The sequence below is a fragment of the Indicator indicator genome, chromosome 7, assembly GCF_027791375.1.
Source record: "Indicator indicator isolate 239-I01 chromosome 7, UM_Iind_1.1, whole genome shotgun sequence".
NCBI classification, from domain to species: Eukaryota; Metazoa; Chordata; class Aves; order Piciformes; family Indicatoridae; genus Indicator; species Indicator indicator.
The window spans coordinates 9,106,791-9,132,748 of NC_072016.1; positions in this window are offsets into that span (position 1 = coordinate 9,106,791).

Genomic DNA, 25,958 nt, shown 5'->3' on the forward strand with positions numbered 1-25,958 from the left:
GCAGGGGGGTTGGAACTAGATGCTCCTTGTAGTCCCTTCCAACCCTGACTGATTCTATGATTCTATGATTCTATTTTCATCCCTGTAAAAGGTCCTTACAAAGCTGTTAGTACACATACAGGATGTGTCTGATGGACACTTTATTGCAGCAATGAGCCTTCCAGAGGTGGCTTCTGGGCTTTCTGAGCTATGCTGGAGTGCTGAGCATTATCTTCTCAGTCTATCCAGGCAGTGAAAGAATGGTGAGAAATCCTGGAAGTGAATAAAGCATTACTGTGAAGGTCTTGAATAAAATTCTACATGAAAAGTGCAAAGCATGACTGTAAAAATGCAGATTACAGGAAAAAAAATCCCTAACAAAATGTAGGCAAGGAGAGACACAATTTTTCAGTAGGTCTTTTCATACAGTCAAATCTGTGTAAATGCCAGCAATGTAACAAGTCAGTGGGTGTCTGATTAACCTAGTGGCCTTCTATGACGGGGTGCAGGGTTCTGTACCTGGGCCAGAGCAATCCTCACTATCAATACAGACTGGGGGATGAGGTGATAGAAAGCAGCCCTGTAGAGAAGGACTCAGGGGTACTGATGGACAAAAAGCTGGACATGAGCAGGCAGTGTGAGCCTGTAGCCCAACAGGCAAATCACATCCTGGACTGCATCAAAAGATGAGTTGCCAGCATAACCAGAGAGCTGATTCTGCCACTTTGCTCTGTTGAGACCTCACCTGGAGTACTGTGTACAAGTCTAGAGCCCTCAACATAGGAATGACATGGACCTGATGGAGAGGGTCCAGAAGAGGGCCACAAGAATGATCAGGGGGTTGGAGCACCTCTGCTACGAGGACAGGGTGAGGGAGCTGGGGTTGTTCAGCCTGGAGAAGAGGAAGCTCTGGGGAGACCTACTAGCAGCCTGCCAGTACCTGAAGGGGACCTACAAGAAGAGACTGTTTGCAAAGGCCTGCAGTGGTAGGATGAGGGGCAATGAATTTAAGCTAGAGAGGAGCAGATTTAGACTGGATGTTAGGAACAAGTTCTTTACTACGAGGGTGGTGGAACACTGGAACAGGTTGCCCAGGGAGATGGTTGAGGTCCCTTCCCTGGAGATATTCAAGGTGAGGATCAACAAAGCTCTGGGCAGCCTAATCTAGTTGGGGGTGTCCCTGCTGACTGCGGGGAGGTCGGTCTGGATGACCTTTGGAGGTCCCTTCTGGCCTGGACCATTCTATGGTTCCATGATTCTATGATCATCTCCAGGAGATGAAAATATCACCATTGCCATAATTTATCTTAAAACCATTAGTTTTTGAATAATAATTGAATGCTTAGATAGCAGCTTCATTTGTTTTTCATTTTCTTCCACCTTAAGTTCTCATAGACAAGCTGCCCCTCCTCATACCATTGGCAGATTGAACAATGTAAGAACAATGTATTTTTGTTTTCAGCTCAAGTTCAGTGTGTGTTTCTGAACTGCCTGGCAGAGGGCAATGGGAATCCCTTTGTAATGTCTTCTAAATAAATTCAGTATCAAATTAAACTATTAGAGGAAGTTAAATCAAAATCATTAGGATATTAAATTACTTTGTGTGTTTCCAATCACTGGTTTATTGCAAATCTGGATCTTTCCCAAGGAACAATAATAGGATGGATACATAAGAATATTTTCTTCCCCTTAATATGAAAACATTTGCTCATGAAAAGATGATTGATAAGTTGCATTAAACACCAAACCAGACTGATTTGCAGACATGTCTGAGGAGGGGCTGGAAGGAAAGGAGAATACATACCACATTAGTAAAACATTACACCAAGGCTCATTTGCACACACTAAGCTTGCTAACCAAATAAAAAACAACAAAAACCCAACTCCAAAACAAACAAACAAACAAAACCATAAAAGCTTTCATAGTACCTCTTATCATTAGATAAATAAACTAACCCTGTGCAATGTGATTGCTAAGTACACCTCGGCATGGAGAAAGATATTGGAAGATTCTGGTTGCAAGTGCTCTGAATCAGTCCAGAAAAAAGCTAGAGCAGGGTGCAGAGGGAGATAAATGCAGGATGATTTTAGTGTCAGCCAAGTTATTGGCTCTGGCTGGTTACTGATCCCTCTACCATCCTTTTCACAAAGTGAAGAATTCTGTCTTCCAGACTGTGTAGCCTACTGGGACTAGGGAACCATAAATAAGCTTGGACTGTGCAAGTCCTTGGTCTGTGGGAGCTGCCATGCTCTTCTGTCTGCCACTGCCACAGAAAGCATCTGTCTCTGGTAGCTGCTACATTTAGTCAAGGCAGACTGAAGCTTCCAGCCTTATAGGTCTTTGTTTTGAGCTCTTGAGACCTCATCCTGAGTACTGTGTTCAGTTTTCAGCTCCCCTGTTTAGGAGGGGCAGGGACCTGCTGGAGAGGGTCCAGCAGAAGGCTATGAGGATGATTAGGGGACTGGAGCACTGCCTGGTGAGGAAAGACTGAGGGACCTGGGGCTTTTTAGTCTGGAGAAGAGAAGACTTAGAGGGGATTTAATAAATGTTTATAAATATCTGAGGGCTGGGTGTCAGGAGGGAAGGGACAGGCTCTGCTCCCTGTCATAGGACAAGGAGCAATGGATGTAAACTGCAGCACAGGACGTTCCACATCAATACAAGGGAGAAGTTCTTTACTGTAAGGGTCACAGAGCACTGGAACAGGTTATTTGGGTTATGTTTTGTTTTGTTTTTTTCTTTTTGTTCTGTTTGTCTGGGACAGAATTGTGGTTTACTGTGTCTCCTAATATCTTTCCTCTTCTTTTCCTCCCCGCTGAAGGCAAAATATTGCTGTATGGGATCTGGTTAAACGTGTCTACCTCAGATGGCATCCATTTACAGATTCTTAGGGAAGAATACAAGAAATAGCATAAATATTAAGTCATCTGTGGTACAATCCTCTACCTTTCTGAAGAGAAAGCAAATAAATAATACATTTTTTCCCTGTTCACTTAAATGCATTTAGAGCCACTTCTTGAGCCATCAGGCATTCACAGTCACCCAATATGTCCAAGATACACACTATACAAGAGTCTAGATCCTGCTGAAAAGATTCTGGCACCTTAACCTCTGAAAGAGACCAGTCTGTATGTAACTAATGCAGCCCAGAAGAGACAGAAGGGGAATAAAGCATGCTAGACATATCTACAGCCTACATCAAATAGCAAGAGAATTCTGCTGTATTGAATTTGAAACAAGGATAAGCATTCTTGAATCAAGTGAAACATGATGCTATCAACAAAAGACCCTGTGCAAAATAGATATCACAATATAAATGAGAGAATTCTGACTAGAGATCAAGATGCTATATTCCCTTGGCATTTGTAAAAGCTGCAATCACTGCAGGAATATTGTGGTCAGGTCCAGTGTTTGCAGTTGAAGAAGGATATTGCCAATTGTTCTGAACAAAGGAATAAGTACTGAAAAAAAGTGCTTGAAAGACAAATATTTTGTTAAAAACAATATTTATAAAAGAGATGTAGTAGCTTCATCCCATTTCATACAGATTTCAGAGTGGGAGGATGAGCTTAGTGTTGAAACTCAAGGTGATAAAGCTAAAGCAAACCCAGGGATTATAATCAAAAGTTGAACAAAGAATCTGTGATAAAACATGTGGGTTTTAGTAGGGAAGTTATTAATCTTTAGAATAATGCAACAAGAGCTTTCAACAGTATCACTGGGCAACTTCAGATTACCATCAAGTGCTGATGGATTTTGTTGATTTTGCTTTCTTTCCTAAAAACACTCTTTAAAAAAACCAAGCTTCAATAGAATGTAGTTCAAGCATATTGGAATATTCACATTATACAAGTAATGCTTTAGAAGTCCACTTCTGGTCCCTTTTGGATTTTATGTTGTAGAAGCTGATGATTCCTGAAACACCTGAGGATGTTCAGCTGCACCCAGCTGAGCACAACTCTATCTCTGCAAACATATTTCAGTGCCAAGGCAAAGGAAAGCCATACCAGGTGCAGTGGACCATTGGTATTTGAAAGTAAATCCCTTGAGTTTTAATTTATAGGTCCTAAGATCCCCATTTAAAAACGTGTTTCTTTTCTCCTAAGTCACTGCTTAACTCCCTGCTAATCCCCCCTCATTTACATTGAATATTTTATGGAGATTCTTTATGGAATTCTTTATGGAGAATGGTTAATTAATCCTGCATAACAAAAGATTAGTGGCTGGACTGCACAACAGTGTGAGAATTAGCATGGCACTGGGTGCCAGGTTATCAGATTCATTTTCTGGGTAAGCCCTATTGTGTTCTGCAGGGCAGGCACAACACACAGTGAGTTTAATTACACAGCCTTTCAATCAGCTCTCTTGTAAGCCAGAGAACTGTCTTCTAGCCCTGTTTCACAGAAAGTAATGCTTTCTCTGAAGCCACTCTTGCATTGTGCTTGACCAGCTAATCACTCTACCTGGGCACTAATCATTAATAGTAGCTAATAACTAATGAACTTTCCTGCAAGGTCATATCCCAAGATGACAGCAGTGTCTGTAAACATTGCCACAAATTGATAATGACCAGTAGTAGAGATTATGATTAACAGCACTTGCTGAATAAAAAGTAAATAAATGTATCACAATAAAAACATTACACTGATTAATACATCAATAAATAAGTAAATAACTAAATATAGTCTCAATTTCATGATGAAGTGTGGTGTCCTACCTCGATGTCTCAAAAGGGTTGTTGCCCCTTAGATGTTGACCACTAAAAGTCTTGTGTTATATTCTCTGTTTGGGGGTGACTTGTCTCAGTGAACCACTCCAACTCTTTCTGCCTGATCCCCCTACTGCTCTTTCTTGCAGTGTTGATACTAAGGTAGGTTTGCTCAATATCCTGACACCAACTGCCCTAACAGAGTCCCATCCCATGAAGGTCATTTTTGGATTGTGTCTGTGCTATCAGTGGCTAGAGAGAGTATTTTGAGGGAGTACATCAGATCTGCACTAGAATGAAACAGATCTTCTCCTGGAACAGGGCAAGCAGGCTCCTAGTTTTGATGGTTTGGTTAAGTATTTCCAATTCATTATAGGATCCTGGCTTACACATGCTTATTTCTCTTCTCTATAGACTAAGAAAAAAGAGATAGCAGAGTAAAGAGGACTTTTAGACTTTCTTACTGCTGAAATGTTTGGATTACAGATATACATGACTGTATTTCACCAAGAAATACAAAAAACAACAACAACAAAAAAGCCAAATCAAGGGAAAACATTCCAAAGTGAGAAAAGCAGCAGGAGAATCTCCTGCAAAGTGACTGCTGGAGATTCTCCTTATTTCATTATTTATACTTCCCCACATTGCTATATTGCATATAAAACATAATGCACTTAATTGATCTAAGCAATTTCAAGGCTGCTGAATAGCAGAAGGCTCCAGAGTGGAATATTCTCACTTAATGATCACATAAAATTGCTCAAAGTGTTTTTAATGTCATTGTAATTTCTGAGTTTATTTAATAGTTGAGGGGGAGAGAGGGTAGCATTAACAGTCATCTGTGTGGCTTGCATGGCTGTATATAACAAATGAGACATGTGTATGCCACAAAACCCATCATCTTTTAATGCTTGCAGTCAAAACTCAGCTATGGTGAGCATTTGCTTTAGGCCATGACACAGTTTAATGAGGATGATATTGCATTAGGATTCAGGACACCTCTGATTTGCTTCTAAATGTTTGACCTTTTAAGGACTCAGATCACTTCTTGATTCCACTGATTCCTGCCTCATTCATTCAGCCAAGATGTGTCCAACTCAGGAGTCTGCCACACCTGTAGAGTATATGGTAAAGAGATTTCTGTATTTATTTTTTCTTAAATATGTTTTAAACAGCTGCTTTTCATCTCAAATCACCAGAACCTTTCATCACTAGCCTAAGAGCAGACTCATTCACAGGCAAGGGTCAGCACATTCACAGGGCAAAAGTGCAAAGCCACTATCAGCCTATTTTGAAGCAGAAGGTCTCATAGATTTCAACAACTGATAGGCAGCAGCATGTGTTGCTCTGTTGGACACCTTTGTTATCCACATCCCAGTGCTTACTTCCACTTGAAGTCTTTTTCCCAACTCCTACCAACACTGTTCAGAACACTTTTGCAATATTAAAAAAAAAAAAAAAGAATTAAGATTTTAAAGCTAATTCCATATTAATCTCTACTTTTTCTACCCATCTGCTCTGTTTGGAGTTATTTTAATCTCCTCTCAACCTTGCTGGGTTTTTTTCCTATTGGACTTGTCTAATTTGCCTCATTTCTAAGTCATGATGATATCCTCAAGACACCAATTCATAAATTCCTCATGTTGAAATTGTTCATTAAAATCTAATTTTTACCATCTAATTCTGGCTTTTTAGCTAATGAAATCAGAGTAATTATAAATATCCATCTTGCAACATTGCATATCAATGGTTGAATATAAAGACTCAGAATGGAAGAAAAGCACCACTGGAGAATGTATTTTCTTTCATCTAACTGCAACAGAAATCAGCTCAGTCACAAAAACACAGATTAAAATAGTCTCATCTAAGGTCATTTCAATATTAACTTTATATTGCCATTAAGATTTGCCTGAGCATGGACCATAAGGGACTATATCTAATTTCAACATCCTCACATGAGAGATGTTTGGTTTGCTCAGATCCATTATTTAACAAAGAGACCTGAAGTGCTCAGAAAAAAAGGTAGAGCTCATGCTGTATTTGATCCAGAGTTCAACAAGAGCTTTAACATCTTCCAAAAATACTAGACCATATTAAAGAAAGAATCACTTGGGATAACTTTTAGTAGTTTTTTTTCCAAGTCTTATTTTAGTTGAAGACTCTATATTAGATTCATGGCTGGATTTTAGGGGATCACATAGTATTAAGACTGTGATACCAAATCTCTACCCTACAACCTTATAAGGTTATAAGAAGAATTTCTTAACATCTTCAACTTTTTAGCAACCCTTACTAGAAGTTATAGACACTGATGGATATTAATATACTGATTCAACAACCTGAAAAATGTGTGGATAGGGGAAATAAAATCAGAGGTAAAAGGTGAATACGGTATCACCACAGGATGAGGATCTGATCCTGTCTGTAATTCAGAGGTTACCAAACTACTGAAATTGTGTGATGTGGAGAGCTGGGTGTCACTTCTACAGATACGCTGCTTTAAAAAAGGCTTCAGAAAACCACAGGCAAGGTATTGCAAGGATGATCAAGTAAGTACATTGTTATCAGAAAAAAAAAATATAAGTTGAAACGAAAATGCTTTACCTATCGGGATCCATCTTTACAAACTTCCTGTGGCTCCCTACCCGGTTTATTGCCAAACTGCTTTGTGAGATGTCAGGATGCTCACTTACTGTCTGTGCTCCAGTGAGGCAGCCAGACTCCATACTGCCTTGCAAATGGGCCATGCTCAGCTGCCAGGTACTGTACCACAAAGCCAAGAGTCTGGCTGAGCTGAAAGCCCCAGCCCAAGCAAAATTAATGTCCTTACTGTAATCCACAATTCAGAAAGGAAAGAGGCTTCAACTCCACTGTGACAGGGAATAAAGGTTATGATAAGAGGAGAAGTTTAACTATTTTTGAGGGGATCTAAGAACTTAGACTCTTAGATTTGTTCTTTTTCCTATTTTTTTTCCTATACAAAGAAACACTTTGAGGTTCCGTGTCCATTTTTTTTCCCCCATAATAAAGCAGTAGATGAAGTAACTGAGAAGAGAACTACTGGGAAGAATGGAGACACTGGACAAGTTCTTCACTCAGATTGATCAGCCACAAGAGAGATGGTCTCTCACTCCATATTTTACACAATAGCTTAGAAGAGGCTTGTCTAGTGAAGGCAGATAAAGCTGTCGTTGCCAATCTCCACAACGTACAATTACTCTGATTCATGCAATCTGCCTCTGTGATGAGAGGTCTCAGAGTAAAGACATAATAACCACTAAAATAACTGTTTAGTTATTATGGCTAGAAGAGTCTAAGTTCATTTTAATCAAAAGCTTCACTATCAGCTGTTTTGATATCTGTTGGCAAAAATACTCTTCCTGGCAACAGACCCATGGTTTCACAAGGGAGACTTGTTTCAGGCCCAACATCAATTAAAGGAAAGTATTCTTTGTGGGCATTATGTCACTGCAGAGAGAGGGGAGAATGGTGTAATTCAGTAGCAGAGATGAGGGATTCCTGCACGTAAGAGAATGTTCAGGCAAGAACTTGGTGGGGATGAGTATGGGCAGATCCTCCAGAAATTTGCAGCTGCAGCTTATCATGTTGGGGTTGTGAGCACAGGTCTTGAAGCTTTTGAGTCCTGATAAGGTAACTAGTGGGCTGCAGGCTTTTGTTGGCATCCAGGAATGAAATTATCCTGGAACAGAGTCCCAAAATAAATACTTGGAAAGCATTGATCTTGGACAACAGCAGTTACAGTATCATGAACATAAAACTGGTAAAGACAGGATATGGAAAATAACCTGGACCTTGGAAGATCTTTGTTGTCAGCCCAATGCTCAGTGAATGGGCTTTTGTAAGGAGGAGACCTAAGTGTAAGGATTACCAGGGCAGTTCAGTCAAATCAGGGCCACAATGCAGCCTAGAGCTAAACAAATATAATTGCTTGTTCTCTTCCTCTGAACATGGAGATCCACAACCAAAATGAGCAGGTGTCAGTGTGTTGTCTTGCCTGCCCCACTGAAAAACTAAAGAAGGGCTAATGTTCTTCATATGATCAAATAAGCAGCAGAGCTAAGGGCAATTGATTTATCAGAGTGCTTAGCCCTGTTTTCTTGTTTTCCTTTGTATGATTGTCTGAGCCACTGCCTTTTGGTATCATTGGTGCACAGCCCAGCTATCCATCCTAGTAGCCTGAGTGATATTGCCAAGAAGTTGCATAATTCATAAAGGAACCATAAGGAGTTTTGTGTAATTTAACTTTTTCTTCTATTACCTACTTCCATGCAACTGTAAATAAACCATCCCAGATCCCCAGCCTTTTCCTCAGCTCAGGTAGCAGATGTATGTGAGGAAAAGACTATGAAACACAAGAATATGGATGCACTTTTTAAAAAAGACCTTGGCTTGGTTTCATCTCACCTAGATATAGACACCTAAGCAGAAAGACTTATTAGGGAGTCCTGTCACAGCCAGCACCTTTTGTCTTCAATGAAGAAGATAATCTGAAGACCTATTTTGATCTCTGCTGCAGCTCCCTTTTATCAAGACATTTTTTCCACATTTCTTGCAGTGAAAGTGCATGACATCTTGGCATCTGACTTAGGAACCTCAGTTCTTATCTAAAAGTGAGTGGGAACTGAAAATCTAATATTTTTGCATTATTCCTGTTCCCTAGCATGTTATCCCTCTTTGTGAATCTTCAAGTTCTTCCTAACTTTTTTCTGTCTCCCATTTTCTCTGCATACAGCATTGGTTCCCTTTGATTTTTGTCTTTCTTCCTCAGCTTAGCTCCTTCTTATCTCTGATCATACATTATGTGTTTAAGTATACATAAAATCAGCAGTCAATTTTCCCCAAACTGGTCTTGAAGAAACAAAAGAATGTTCTGGAACATGGTTACTAATATCAGATGTGGTTAATATTGCCAACTGAAAACAAGAAATTTTGGAAATGCATATTAAAGAAATTATTAGCAATTTTGCTTTTGAGGTGCCATTTTTGTTGAAGAATGAAGCAAAAAAAGAGCTAAAGCTAAGGAATATTTTCCTCTGAAAAGAGATTTTTAAATTATTAAGAGCAAAAGAACAAAAATAACACAAAGTCTCAAGACCTTCACGTTAAACGAAATACAGTGAAATTAAAAATCAGTGTTTTATTGGGTTTTTTAGATTTTGGGTTTATGCTTTTAAAAGTTTATGAGCAATAAGCCATGAGCAATTTTTAAAATCTATTTTGGTCTACCACAGAAATGAAAAAATCTATTATTCACCAAACTCTTCTCTTTCTCCTGTCCCTTCTTATTTTTGAGTCATCAGATTTTCTTTTTGTCTGGCTGCCATTGATATGATATTGTCTCTACATTGTTTAGTCCAGCTTCTCACACAATAGCACTTACTAGTCTATAAACAAATTAATGCTATATTCAATGGAATTGAAGCAGCACTGTTGAAAGAGATTGAGGGCTAGCAAAAGAGAAACCATAGATGAATTTGGAATGTGATACAGCCACAAAGGGAAGGGCAATGTAATCTTGGGCTATGGTCAGAGAGATATTACATTATGGAACAGAAAAAAAAAAAAAACAAACAACAAAATAATTTTCCTCAGTACAGCTTGGTTGTGACTGCATCTGAAATATTGTATTCAGTCCGGGGCACCAGATACTGACAAATGAGCATTCAGAAAGAGGTACTGTTGTGCTTGATTTACTGGGGAAAGTTTAAATGAGCTAAATAAGACAGCTGTGCTTCTCTGGGCAGCACAGGACAGAAAGCAGCATAGCTGGGAGCAAAGCACACGCTGCCATGGGGACCTAGATGTGAAGCGGTCTCTAAGGAAGGTCAGAGTGCTAGTCTGCATCTATATCCTACCTTTTCCCTCACCTATTCCCTCAGGACAAACCCTTCTGAAGCGAAATTTTCTGCCAAACAAGCCACAAAAGTAAATTTCTCCTTATCTGCAGGCAGAATGCTTACCCTCAGTGCAACAATGTTCCAAACCATTTGCCAGAGGTTAGTAATCTCTGCCCAGCTGCACAGGCTGGACCTTTGGGGAAAATTCAGTCAATTCCTTTGCCTGTCACAGCTGGGAGATGCAAATGTCACAAATGGTCTAGGTAAAAAGGCTATTTTATTTCCATTTCACACTTTCACATAAGAACTGGGCATAATATAATCAAAGAATGCCCTACAACAAACAAGATTAATAATGGAATTAAATCAACTGTGCAAGACCCAGCCAAAATATCCAAATCGTGCAAATATGTACTTTGGGGAGTCTTGAAATACCAAGAACTTAAGCAAACATCCCATGACAGCATATGTGATGTGTTTGGATCAGATTATGGGCAACATTCGCTTTTCATGATGCTTAGAGAACATCTGCACTACTCCTGCCCAAGCTAGACATTGTACTTCTGCAATCTACTACCCTAAACTCAGGGAGTTTCTCTACTGGTTTCTGTGACACATCTTAAGAAGAGCAGCTTTTTTTTTTTTTTTTTTTTTTTTTTTTTTTTTTTTTTTTTTCAGATGGTTGCAAGAAGCTGGGTATGGAGAGTAGCTATAAGAACTGAAATTTCCAAGTTGATTATATGGTACAGAAAGAGTATCTTTTAAGAGTGTCATGGAGGTACCCACAAAACAGACAACACCAACTATCCAAAACATGGATTTATTGTAACCAAAACTGCTTGGCACTCCTTCCTACAACTAAATTACAAGTTCAGTTGTCATTTAGGAATGTGCTGCTACACAACTCATAAAGGTGAAGCCTCCCACTCAAGGATACTCAAAATACAGATGAACCAAAGCAGAGGGGAGGACTCACAGAATCACAGAACATTAGAGGTTGGAAGAGACCTCCAGAGATCATGGAATCCAACCCCCCTGCAAAAGCAGGATCACCTAGGGTAGTCAACTCACTCAGTCCAGGAAAGTATCCTTAGATGGCATCCCATTCTAATTGGAGAATTAGATCCTACTGCAAGGCCACTTACTTTGAGGGGAACCAACTCAGAAAGTCTCTGTAGTGAGACTCCTTTTATACCCTAAATTGGAGGGTGCACTGTGGTCAGTTCCAATTAGTTGGAGGCCAAGCCCACACAGCCATGTCAAAGCAAGGTAAAAGTCTGGGTCCAGAAGGGCCAGCTAATATCTGGGAAGAAACAGGAAAATTCACAGTCTAAAGTATACACCCAAGAGTTATTTGAAGATAAGAATTAGTTGTGCAGTAAGTAGAACTTGCTAAGTGGCTCAACTATCATTGAGGAATCTGCAGTGAAATGTCTAATTTATTATACAAATTAGACCAAGGCAGAATTCTGCATTCTGTTTAATCATAAAGATTCGTGGGGGTGGAAGTCTTGTATTTTTGAGCAAGACTGAATATTCTATAAGGTCAAATCTCCTCACTTGAATGAAGGTATTAAAATAGAGTGAAGAAAGTGAAAGAGGTCACAGTGTTTCATCAGGATTACTTTCAAGTAGTCACTCACTAACTCATTGGGATTTTCATGAGAAATATTGCTCAAGTTTCTCTTGCAGCTAACTCAGCTGCTGTATGATACAAGAAGTGGTTAGTTAAATGACTTATATAAACCAAGAAAGGTCAGGATTTCATGCCAAAATTTCTGTCTGGAGGATAAGTATCTTTCCTTTTTTCTCTGCTTCCAGAATGTATTATCTCTATATGCTCCTAGTGACATTAGCAATAAGTTGAAGTGCTTGATTCACCAGTTGGTTCACAAGTGGAGATAATTCTTATCTTCATGGGCAGGAAAAGTGTCTGTTAGGAGGAAAAGCTGCAGTTCATGTCAAGCATCAATCAAAAGATGCATGAAGCATGTGCAATGTTATTTCTGTGGAGGGACTTTATGTGTCAATTATCATCAGTGGCAAAATTTGTGAGGATGATGTTAAAGCTGATGCAAAGATAATGTGATTCCTTGAACCTCTCAGGTCATTCTGACCTCCATTGCTTCACTAGAAAGAGATGGAGCAAGAGAATTAACAACCAACTGAGTCTCCTTTTCTTCCTATGCCAAGCAATTTGAAAGAAAAAGTTACAGAGCAGATGAAGTCAGAAAGATGAATATTTTGTTGCCAGTGGTAAAGTGAAGCTGAGCTTCAGACTTTTTGGGTGTTTCTTGTGTTGGTTTTTGTTGTTGTTGTTTTGGGGTGGCTTTTTGTTTGGTTGGTTGGTTGGTTTGGTTTGGTTTGGATTTTGGTTTTGGGGTTTTTGTTTGGTTGGTTGTTTTGGTTTTGGTTTTGGTTTTTGCCAGTGGAGTTCAGTGATGTGAAGTCCTGCACCAGATGTGGGAATGCTTTGTCTTTTAAAGGCCTGCTGCACTTCTATGAAGTTGAGGCAAACTTCCCATTTTCTTCATAGGCTCAGGATTAGGCTTTAAGATCCAGACTCTCATCCAAAAGTTCCTGAATTTTAGAGGTACTTCTTTGAAAATTCCTTGGGGAAATGTCATCATTTTTAATCAGTTTTTGAGATTCACAAAGTACACTGTTGTTGATTACCTGATTTATACATGCTCTCTATAGACTTAGAGGGGCTTTGTGCATTATTTTACAGTGCTTATTGCTTATTATGGAAACTACATGATAATAGTGGTTTCAATTATAAGCCTATTAGGCAGGTAATTGACAACACAAGTATACTATAAAGTTACACTCTGCTGGCTTCAATACAAGTGCTGCTAATCAGTGCATAAATGATTTCCTAATTAACTGCTTCTGTCAGAATCTCAGTTTCACTCAACAAACAAGTTGGCCAAGAGTTCATTCGACTCTTCCCTTTCCTCCTAGCAGTATTATCTCCTGCGATGAGAAACTGTTCATCTCAACAGGAGTCTTGCCCAGACCACAGCAGCAAATGCACACTGCTGTTGTACTGTCAGCAATTCTGTTTCAAGCTCACAGCTGCAGAAGATCACTGAAAACAATGAGGTGACAGTGCTTAAAAGTGGATTTTTACCCCTGAGAGAGGCTTGTGAGGAACTCATGGATAGTCAATTCAGCCTGATGACTCTCATTAACTTCTCAGGACACTTGAAAATGATACGTGAGATCATAAATATCTTAAAAGTTTTAACTCATATTCCTATTCATATCCATATTCTGAATAGTCAATAGTACTTTACGAGATTATAGAATCAGCGAATCATTAAGGTTGGAAAAGATCTTTAAGACGATCAAATCCAACCGTAACCCAACTACCATGACCACTAAAGCATGTCCTGAAGAGCCACATCTGCACTCTTCTTGAACACCTCCAGGGATGGTGACTCCTCCACCTCCCTGGGCAGCCTCTTCCAGTACTTCGCCACTCAGTAAAGTAATTTTTTTCCTGCTGTCCAATCTAAACCTCTCCTCGCACAACTTAAACCCATTTCCTCTTTTCCTATCACTACAACCTCATTTCAGGTGGTCATAAAGAGCAATAAGATCTCTCCTTAGCCTTCTCTTCTCCAAACTAAACCACCCCAGCTCCCTCAGCCTCTCCTTGCATGGCATGCCCTCCAAAACCCTCACCAGCCTTGTTGCTCTTCTCTGGACATACTCCAGGACCTCAATGTCTTTTCTATACTGTGGTGTCCAGCACTGAACAGAGTACTCACCAGGGCTGAGTACAAGGGCACAGTCACTTCCCTGCTCCTGCTGGACAACTATTCTTGCTCCAGGCCAGGATACTGCCAGCCTCCTCGGCCGCCTCAGCGCACCGCTGGCTCGTGTTCAGCCAGCCATCCACCAGCAACCCCAGATCCTTTTCCCAGTGGGTTGCTTTCCAGCTGCTCTTCCCCACGCCTGTGGCATTGTTTGGGATTGTTGTGATCAAAGTGCAGGACCTGGCACTTCACAGAGCGCTCATTCCGATCCTCGGAAGAGTCCTGTGTTGGTATTTTTCATCACTACCTCCCCAGGTCAGGAGTGGGTAATTAGCACACCTGCTGCCTTCCTTGGATGTGGTAGCCATTTCTCAGGCTCCCTCTCTGGAATCAAACCCTGATTCACTTGTCTCGTTAAACTGCATTCTGTTGACCTCACCCCACAGATTGGACTTGTCCAGATTTCTCTGCACTGCCTTCCTGCCCTTCAGCAGATCAACACTCCTGCTCAGTTTAGTGTTGTCTGCAAACTTGCTCATGGTGCCCTTGATCCCCTCACCCAAGTAATTGATAAAGATGTTAAACAGAAATGGCTCCAATACTGAGCCCTGGGGAACACCACTTGTGACTGGCCACCAGCTGAATTTAATTCCATTTATCAGAACTCTTCAAGCCCAGCTGTCCAGCCAGTTTTTAACACATGGGCCATGAGTTTCTCAAGGAAAATACTGTGGGAGATGATGTCAAAGGCTTTACTACATCCACAGTCTTTCCCTCATCCACTGGGTGGGTTACCTGGTCATAGGAGATGAGGATGGTCAGTCAGGACCTGCCTTTCATGAACCAACGCTGTCTGGGCTTGATCTGAAACTTTCCTTATACACAGCTATGAGAGAGACAATAAACAAGATTCTCAACTTTCTTAATTATTCTTAAACCTTTAGACTTTCCTGTGCAACTACATGACACAGGAGCTGAATATGTGTTTCTCAAAGAAATTGTTACAGGTGTTTTCCATCAAATCTCATCTTAGTTTGTGATCTGACCAACTCAGGGTGACATTATGAGCTCTTGTTCAAATTTCTGCTCTCCCCTGGTGAGATAAGATGGATACCTTTTGGATTCAAATGCCTGAACTGCCTCTTGTGGAGTTGGAAATACTGTCATAGCAGTTCAGAGAATTAGCAATTAATCATTTTTGTCTGTCTGCCACTGATCTTATTGCTTTCATCATCACAGATCACTGCAAATCCCCATGTAGCATGTTCTGTGCCACCTCACCCCATTTGTCTCATTTAGGTGTGCCCTCCAGCATTTCTAAAAAGATGCCTGACAAGTATCCTCTCACAGTATCTTCTTTTAATCTCTGAGTGTAAGCTGGTTTATAATTAGCAGTTTGATTCATTCTCTTCAGAAGGGTTCTAGTAAGACAAAGAAAGAAATGAAATTTCTTTCGTCTTTGCCTTCAAAACGTTGTTCCTAAAGAGCAGCTTAAAGGGAGAAGGAAAAGGAAGGAAATACTACTTTGATATTGCAAGATTACAAGAATTAGTGTTGGCTAGCAAGCACAGTAAAGAAGACAAAATCCCCTATGATCTCATGTGAACAAACATGAAAACCAGAAATATCGTCACTGATGGCTAACACCTTTCCTGACTATAGGCAAATGAATTGCACTGCCTTTTTTCCTGTGCCATCAAATAGCCTGGAGGAGAGACAGGACCTTTGCACCCAGTATCTGCTGCTCTGTGAGGGTCTCCTAAAGGGTGGAAGGGTAAAAGGAGAGATCTGCATTTAATATCCAAGAAAACAGGTCTAACTCACAGGAGATATTTCTGAGGGGCAGATGGTTTTCTACATTAGCCGTGTTTAAGAGTTGTCTGTTTTCATTATTCAAGGCTTCCAGTTGCAGTCAACATAATTAATAAAGCAAAATAAAGTGGCACCAAAAATTGCAAGTTTACCTGCAGTCCCAGTTATCCTGCTGAGTCTAACCCCAGTGATACTGTTATGGTATTTGATTGACATCCAATAATAAGCTGATTATTGGACTTTCTACTGTTCACTAGGCTGCCAAGAACCTGGTTTCAACATGTTAATAAATAAACAAACAAAAAAAACCCCCAAAAACAAACAAAATTCCAATTCTGAAGGGGGTATGCACGACCAGTTTGTAAGTGTGACTGACTGAAAAAGTCCTTGAATGAGGAATTAATTATCTCAGGTACTTGGAACATTCTTAGGACACTGGAGATCTTACTGCAAAACATTTTGTTACTATTTATTTGTTCTTACTGTTCGCAGGTGATGGAGCGACACCATATGATTGCTTTCCCCAATTTGTTTATTTAAGCTCATATTTTAAGCTCCAAGCTTCAGGTTGATAATTCAGCTTAATATCTAATTGCCAGATGTTGAAATAATGGCTTTTCCCTTCAGTTTACAAGATTAGGTCCACATCCCATAACACCCATGAATGAGGAAAGATGATCCTGAACACTAAGCTGATACCTATATCTCTCAATATAAGAAGTTCAGGCAGAAATGCTTAGGAAATTAAACCTGGTCATTTCATGCCATCTACTTAGAATGACAATGTTTCTGTTTATATGAGAACTGAAATTAACATTTCAATTGCTTCTAAATTAGGAAGCACACACATACACACACACATGCAAAGAAATTAAAAAGCCCCAGCAACAGAGAGGACATTGACAACGGGATGCAGAGGGGTTTTGATTGTTTCAGCATGTGGCCTAAAACGTAGCAGATTCAGCAAAGACACAGATTTGCATAATGTAATGAGACTGGAATCAAAGTATCAAGAAGACAGACCAAGTGCTAATTAACTAGACACTGCAGCAAGAACACCAGGGTGGCAGGAGAGTACAATGCAGAAAAACATTGCAGGGACAAATGGATAGTGGTGTTAATTGCATTAGAAAAAAAAATACAAAAAATCTTGGCTACAATACTCTGGAGCCATTGCTGCAAACATTAGCAGACCATTCAGAAAGATTAATATCAGCTTGAGGTCACTGGGAGCTAGAGGTTCCCGAGAACTGCTAGACAGGCAAAGAATCTGATCACTCCTTTGAATGGAGCCAGCCCAAATCTAGAGCTTAGTGCCACAGCACCATGATGGACAGAAAGAAGTAAGCCCTACATGATGTCTAGAAATGTCTGCTGTTTGTAGTATCACAGTACCACAGTATATCAGAGGTTGGAAGGGACCTCAGGAGATCATCAGGTCCAACCAGGGCAGGATCCCTTAGGGTAGTCTGCACAGGAATGCATCCAGGTGGGTTTGGAAAGTCTCCTGAGAAGGAGACTCCACAACCCTCCTGGGGAGCTTGTTCCAGTGCTCTGTCACCCTCACTGTAAAGAAGTTTCTCCTCATGTTGAGGTGAAATCTTCTATGTTCTAGTTTGAACCCATTGTTCCTTGTCTTATCACTGTACTTTGTTTTTAATCTGTGCAGTCAGGGTACAGAAAATACTAAGTAAAGGACTCCATATGCTCTTTGTTTGGTGTTCTGGAAGCATGCCATTGCTGGGAAGGAAGAGTTTGGGGCTCTTCCCTTATTCTGAGGACTGAGAATTGAGACTAGGATTATTTTCTCTTGTGTACAGCATCATTTGTCTCACAGAAAGTCTTAACCATTTCCTACTTCTTTTTTTCCTGCCTCCAAGATTCTATAACCAGAACTAAATTGAGAAAACAGCTTTTTTTTTTAATTAAAAAAAAAATAATATTTAACAGGTGGAATAAAAACTTAAAAATCTGCATGTGCCTACTTCACATAAAATCTGTAGTCCCCTAGGAACAATTTAGGCAATGAGTTTCTTTAGACACCTCCAGAAGTTACAATGAAGATGGCCTTTTTTTATAAGGATGGAGTAGTTAGTTGTGGGTGTGTGGATAGCAGCACAAGGAGAGAGCAAATTCTGGAGGACCACTGTGTGCTCCATCTACCATGCTCATGGAATGGAAAAGGAGTAGAAGAACTTTCCAAGTCTGAGAGCAGCTGCAGAAGCTTCTCTTGAACTCAAGCAGCAGTAGTTTGTGCTTTTAACTCTGACACACTCTACATCCTGCCAGCTAAAGCTATCAGTAGTGGAGACTTCTGTGGAGACTTCTTTTCTCAAGGGACTATCTAGTCCTCCTTTCAATGACCAGTTCGGAGGGAGCAGATTCTCTTAGAAGCATCAAGATTGTACCATTTTCTGGGAAGACCTCCAGGAAAACTTTAAGACACATACTTTTTGCTTTCATTAGGTAAGTGGTTCTTCAAAGAGTGTATTAGGTGAGCAGAGCTCTGAACTGGGCTTAGCAGCTAGAAATATGATGAGTTCATAGATGTGTTCGACTGTTGCTTCAGCTACTGACACCTGACTGCAGAACTCAAACAGTGAAAAAAGGTTATTTGCAAACGAAATTCTGAAATCTGAAATTGGAAAATCACAGGCAATAGATGTGATGAAAACATTTTGACCATCTTATTGCATAAAAGCGATAAATTGGCCCTGAATATTTTCTTCAGCAGGTCATAGGTCATATTAGTTGATCAAACTAGCCAGAATCTTTTGCTTGCTTTTGTGAATGGCCACAATCCACGTGCCAGACTCCATGTGAAGATATTCCTCTCTGTATTTTTCTGTGGAATACTTTGCTCTGTTGTGACTGGCTCTTAAACATGGAGTTTACACCACCTCTGAAGATCACACAGAATCAACCAGGTTGGAAGGGACACCCAAGGTCATCAAGGCCAACTGATCACCCAACCCTAGTTAATCAACTAGACCATGGCACTAAGTATCTCATCCAGTGTCTTCTTAAACACCTCCAGGGACGCTGACCCCACCACCTCCCTGGGCAGTCCATTCCAATGGGCAATCTCTCTTTTCTGTTAAGAATTTTTCTGTGAATCACTCTTTCACATAGAGGAGAATTAGAACAGGTATTTCTCAGTCAGAGAAGAGACTAAATTAATCCTAGTCTGAAAGTTTCAAGTAGGTGGGAAAAAAAAAAAAAAAAGATTGTTTTGTTTGATTATTGAACGATCTCCAGAACTGAACAGTGAAAACTTCCAGGTGCTTATGTTTCAGAAGTTTCTGAGATGTAAAAATTGACATAACCTTTTCAGTCCATTAGCTGTCGTCTGGTGAGGTAACTAGGACCATGAGAAATAAAAAAAAAACAACAACCAACCACAAACATGAAACCATTGACTTTCTTCTGGAATAATGTTAGAGACCCAGGTTCACCTATAGGCAGACAAATAGGGACACTGAAATGAAAAAAACACAGAAGAATATGTTGAATGGGAAGAGGAGGGTAAAGGGATCTCTTTTCCTCTCCACTTCTTTCCTTTCAAGCTCATTAACATTAATTTATTTTAATACTTTGAGCTATCCCAAAATCAAAGCTGGGAAACCTGGCAGCTGCATTTGCATTAGATATGGGTGATAGGTTGGATCTGGTGTTTCTTCTTTCTCTTCTAATTCTACATCTGTATTTGTAATCAAGAGATACATATCCTTCCCTGGTCCCATTCCTCTGGGAACTCCTGCCACATTCCAGATACATCTTTCTCAGGGGTGAAAGCAAGTGCATAGAGAGTTTCTACTCATAAACAGCATCCACCTCCTTTGAGATGGGTTCTCCTAGCTAGCCAGAATGAACTGTGTTCCCAAACTAGACCAGCAGGCATGAGGGAAGAATAAACATCTTCTGAGCACATGGATGAATGCATGTAATGCTCTTAAATAATTTTGAAAGTTTCCTTTGGGCTTGGCTTTCTATTTCAGCTTATCATTCTTTCACTAGCTGGTAGATATCCTTCAGGTAGTAAAGTACTGCCCACAGCCATATATTATCAGTGGTACTTGTCATATATACTTGAATTCATCCTTGCAAATCTTGGGACTAATGCAATACTCAATCATGCAGACAGTGCATACATAAAATAGGAAACAGCATGGGGCTGCCTCCTTAGGACAAATCTTGACATATCAGTGTGCAGTGATTAACTCCATTTGTTAAGGCATATGTCATGGTCACAGCCACACTGTAGGATTTGCAGCACTGATCTCCCAAGCAAACTGGGCATATAATTGATTTTAAACATCAGATGTCCAAAAAAAAAAAAAAAAAAAATCAATCTGACCCAAGAATATATTTGGATTTGATCCCCAACTATTAATGTGTTAATGTTATGCAGTGAGAGGGAAAAGAACATGAAAAATGGCAGTCAAATGACAACCATAATCACCTCTAGATAAATAATAATCACCTCTAGATAAATAATAATAGCTTGTCTGCTATTTTGTGGGGGGTGCATCTTTAAACCATCCCTCACCCCTCCTTTGAGTTAAGTCCATGACAATTTTCAAATGTATTTGTTTAGAAATATCTGATTACAATGTGTTGTTTGTTTTTTGTTTTTTTTTTTTTCCCCAAGTTTGTTGTTGCTGTTTGGGTTTTTCTGTTACGTTATCGGAAAGATTTCCCTTATTATCACTCAGTGTCACCAATTCAAACAGACTACAACTGCAATTTAAAAAGAAAATGGTTTCTGGAAAACAATAACAAAACTTTTCACCTCAGTGCAAAATATTCTCTCTCAGTCAAGGCAATTACAGAGTGTTAGCTAGCATGATCCCATATTAGCACAGAATACGTTAGCAATCTTCCTCTCCCACTCTCCAAGTCAATTCTGCGTTCACATGGAAACAAAATTGTTAGATTATACAGTATATTAGATTAACACCCCAAAAAAAGTACAAATCTCAGCAGGGAACTAGCCTTTTCCACTGGGCATTTGCTCCCAGGCATTTCTTACCCAGCAAGAAATTCAAACAAAATGTCAGTAAATGTGGCAGTTTGAGATGCAGCTGACAGGAGAATTCTGGCTTGTTGGATTGTGGTGGGTTTTAAGATATTTTCTGTGTTGTGATTCATTTGGAAAAGAAAAAAAATAAAAACTAAAAATGGCCAAGTGCTGTCAGTCAAATTTTTAATATGATAAGGATAATTATGCTCCAGGTCCATTAAACTTGGGATGCATACTCAATAAGTGCTTCAGGGAATAAGATGCAATATTGCGATGGCAAAAGCCATATCTGCTGAAGGGAAGAGTGCCACTAAAATAAAGGGAAACACTGTAAGGAAATAGAATTTTTATGAGGTAAGGTATGGCAGGTAAGCATGAGGAAATGTTAATTTATATCCTTCACAGTACAGTCTTTACTGTTACAGCAGGAACTAATCTTCTGTCAGTGGAGAAGAGTAAATGTTGGAGACAGACAGGACCGAGTGCAGCATGAGTGATGAACATACCTCTTTTGGAAGTGGTCTGATCAGCCCACTACCCCTACATCAGGGAATCCTTAGATGCTCTCTTCCCAAGGACTTGTCCTGACATAGAATCATCAAATAGAATCATAGAATCAGTCAGGGTTGGAAGGGACCACAAGGATCATCTACTTCCAACCCCCCTGCCATGGGCAGGGACACCTCACACTAGAGCAGTCTGGTTAGAGCCTCATCCAGCCTGGCCTTAAACACCTCCAGGGATGTGGCCTCAACCACCTCCCTGGGCAACCCAGGGACATAGTGCTATAGTTTCCACAGAGATTAAATTTGTTGCTAGTTCTCCACAAGGTCAGACCCACAGTGAAAGAGAAAAAGCGAGAAAACAAAGCAGCAGATTTCTAGTTTGGAGCTCTTGGCAAATGGACACAATAAGCTTTGAGAACTTATAGGGCACCATGAGGAAGACCAGGCAAGATGGGAAGGACAGGGACAGCTTCCCTGCAAGGTGACTGGGACTACAGAGTTTCTTCCTCCCCCTCTCTTCATTAGCACTGTGGTTGCTCTTTGCCTGCTGGAGCTGAGTGATGATCTCATCTTGAATTTTTAGGCAGACCCTCCTGTGATTTTCTGTTGAGAGCCAGCCCATATACTTTCACACCCAGACATTCAGATTTGGTAAAGGTAAACCATCTCATACCAGTGCTTGCTAAATGAACCATTCAGGCTTTTTAAAAATAGCACTTTTAATTTCAGGAAATGTCTCTTTTGAGAATGGAAACTTTTTCTTAGGGTGGTACTTTTTCAGTCTGGCCATGAACCAACCAACTTCCCTCACTACTCACCTGACTCCAGCATTTTGCAAGCACACTGGAATCATACAGAATAGGATCTAGGATGTATTCTTTCTACCCACACAGATAGGTTTTCTGGATATTTTCAGTCTTTAGGATTGCTTCTTTGGTCTAATGAGAACTTTTCTGCTTTTGTTCCCTTCATGCTTAAGCAAAGTGAGAGGGCAGCTGCTTCCAGTGTGTGGTTAACAAGGGGAAAGTGATGGGAACTTGGCTGCATTATGGAACAACAGGATTGTGTCTTTCCTCACTTCTTTCTTTTTATTAATTCCATTGGCAACTTAAAATCCATGAGGTACAAAACTTGAGCAGTTTGGAACAAGATAAGAATGACAAGATTAAAAATAGAGCCTTAACTGCTGTTCAGTAGTTTGGGAGCATGCTTCATTACAACCTGCAGAGGAATTCAAATAGAAAAGCACAGCTGCTTTGGATTCCTGTCCAGAGAAACCACACAAGCACAGCTTGCATGAAAATAAATGCTTTGCATATTAAGGAAATGGCCTTTTATTTGCCATAGAAAAATTCTAATCTTCTTTCTTTTTAAAAATCATCCATTATAAAGCCTCAGAGTTATTCATTCACATTCTTGTTGGAAGAATTTTCATGCTTTTGAATGAGTGTAATTACTAACCAGGACACAGATATGAGAACATCAGCCATGCCGGTTACTGATTCTGATCATCCACTGACTAATCCCAGAGGGCTAACAACACATCAGTTTCTCCTCCCTCAAGACCAGGGCTACCTCTGAGTCCTCCTTTTCCAGATACTATAACATTATAGATTGTTAGTATCATGAAAAAAAAACCAAAACAATCAATAAATAAATAAGAAAATACTTAAGCCAGTGCTGTGCATCACAGATCTCGAAGTCACGACCAATGCTTTCATCTTGCAGGCTGAAGACATTTATTAGCAGCAAATACTCAGATGCTGAAGCAAAATGCATTGTTTTCTATGTTAAACACACAAGTTAAAATCTGCAATGGCCACTCTTCATCTAAGGAATTCATTTCTTCCTGACTCTTGCTCTGGAGCTTGTTTTCATCATGCCAATGCGAGCAAGTCGCATGAGTCTGGTCAGGAAAAAGCTGTTTCTTGTCCTAAGTTGTTGTGAGAGCATAGTCCTTCCCACGTTCATGTCAGAGAAATGTCAGTGCAGCCAATGCAGAAAAAGAAGATTAGAATCATGGATTCATAGAATCAGTCAGGGTTGGAAGGGACCACAAGGATCATCTAGCTCCAACCCCTGCCATGGGCAGGGACACCTCACACTACATCAGGCTGGCCAGAGCCTCATCCAGCCTGGCTGCAAACACCTCCAGGGATGGGACCTCAACCACCTCCCTGGACAACCCATTCCAGGCTCTCACCACTCTCATGGGGAGGAACTTCTTCCTCACGTCCAGCCTGAATCTCCCCACTTCCAGCTTTGTTCCATTCCCCCTAGTCCTATCACTACCTGATAGCCTAAAAAGTCCCTCCCCAGCTTTCTTGTAGTCCCCTTCAGATACTGGAAAGCCACAAGAAGGTCACCTTAGAGCCTTCTCTTCTCCAGACTGAACAGCCCCAACTCTTTCAGTCTCTCCTCATAGGAGAGGTGCTCCAGCCCTCTGCTCATCCTGGTGGCCCTTCTCTGGACACCTTCCAGCATGTCCAGATCCCTCTTGTAATAGAGACTCCAGAACTGGATGCAGTACTCCAGGTGGGGTCTCACCAGAGCTGAGTAGAGGGGGAGAATCACCTCCCTTGACCTGCTGGCCACACTTCTCCTAATGCAGCCTAGGATCTGTTTGGCTTTCTGGGCTGCAAGTGCACACTGACATGTCATGTTCAGCTTCTCATCCACCAGCACCCCCAAGTCCCTCTTCTCAGGGCTGCTTTCTAGCCAGTCCTTGCCCAGCCTGTATTTGTGCTTGGGATTGCCTCGACCCAGATGCAGGACCTTGCACTTGGTCTTGTTGAACCTCATGAGGTTGGTTTGTGCCCACCTCTCCAGCCTGTCAAGGTTCCTGTCAAGATTAAGTGCTCTGGCATGAGCAGGTGCACAGTCCTGTATCATCTATGAAAGTGTGTGAGGGGTGTCACGAATGTGTTAGATGACCTCAAGTGGATCCTAGACTCAGGAAAGAGGAACCATCAACACAAACAGCATATTGCACCCTACAATGGTTTCCGGATGATGACGAGTCTCCAGAGTATCCCACCAGCACCAAAGCCAGGATGAAACCTTAGCACCCTGAGGAACAGGGGAAGGGGAAGCATGACAACAGGGGAATGGTAGGAATTGGGAAGTGTGTATATGACATTTATATTTATATGATTATTCTTTTTTTTTTTTTTGTAATTAGATCTGGACTGCTAATGCTGACTGTTACAGTTATAACAACAATAAACTCTGAGCTTTATATGTATTTAAGGTGTGCTTTCTCTTTGCCTACAAAATAAGATTTCTGAATACAACCTTCCTCATAATGTGGAGCCTTTGTACTTTGAAGTCCTCTTTGGAAATAGAAGAAAAGTTCTCAAAATTCCCAGGCATGGTATTTGCAGTCAAAGTACAAAGCAACATCTAAAAATCCCTTGAAAAATTCTGTTCCTGTAGTAACAATTAATCTAAGTCTTCCTCTCCCAATTTCACTACCTACTCTATCACACTAAAAATTTATTGGATGTGTACCAAGAATATATATATAAAATTTATCATGCCTAACAGTACAGGTTGTATTTCAGGGGGCTTGTATGAAATATATGACATTTTTGAAGTGAAATGAGATGTTTAACAAGATACTGTTCGGTATTACCAGTTTCAGCCAAAAACTGAACATTGGGCAAAAATATGATGATTCCTCAGCAATTCAGATCTTTACATCACAATGACACATTATTGACACATATTGTTCTAGGCCAAGCAGAAGGTCTGATGTAAGAATTACCAGGTGATATTCTTTGGGTTGTGCAATTCAGAAGATCAACAAGAACAGACTTAAAATCTGTGCTTCTGCAGATCACACACCAAACCAGCAACACTTACAGAGGATGAACTCTTATCTTTTGATGAAAGGAAATCACTTGAAACTTGAGAAACATTTGGCAAGGTTAAAAAAATAGGCAGTATAACACCAATGCAAACAAACACTAACAAATATGAAAGGCAATAGTGACATATTATAAATTATGCCCCCATGACTATGGACCCCAGAGGACTTTAATTGTTCCTTGCTACGAATGCCACATTCATGAGCACAAACCTTAGCATCTCTAGTTCAGTTTCCTCTCTCAGCCAAAGAGTCAAATGCCACAATTGCAGAGGGCAATGAACTACTTCCACACGCTCCTAAGTTTTAATTTCACTGCAAAGAAAAGGAAAACAATAGCATCACAGGGACACAGAATACTAAATGTGTTCCTCAAATTTTGGAGTCTGGAAGTATGCTGCATTAATTTATGTAGATGAAAGCATCAAAACGAGCATCA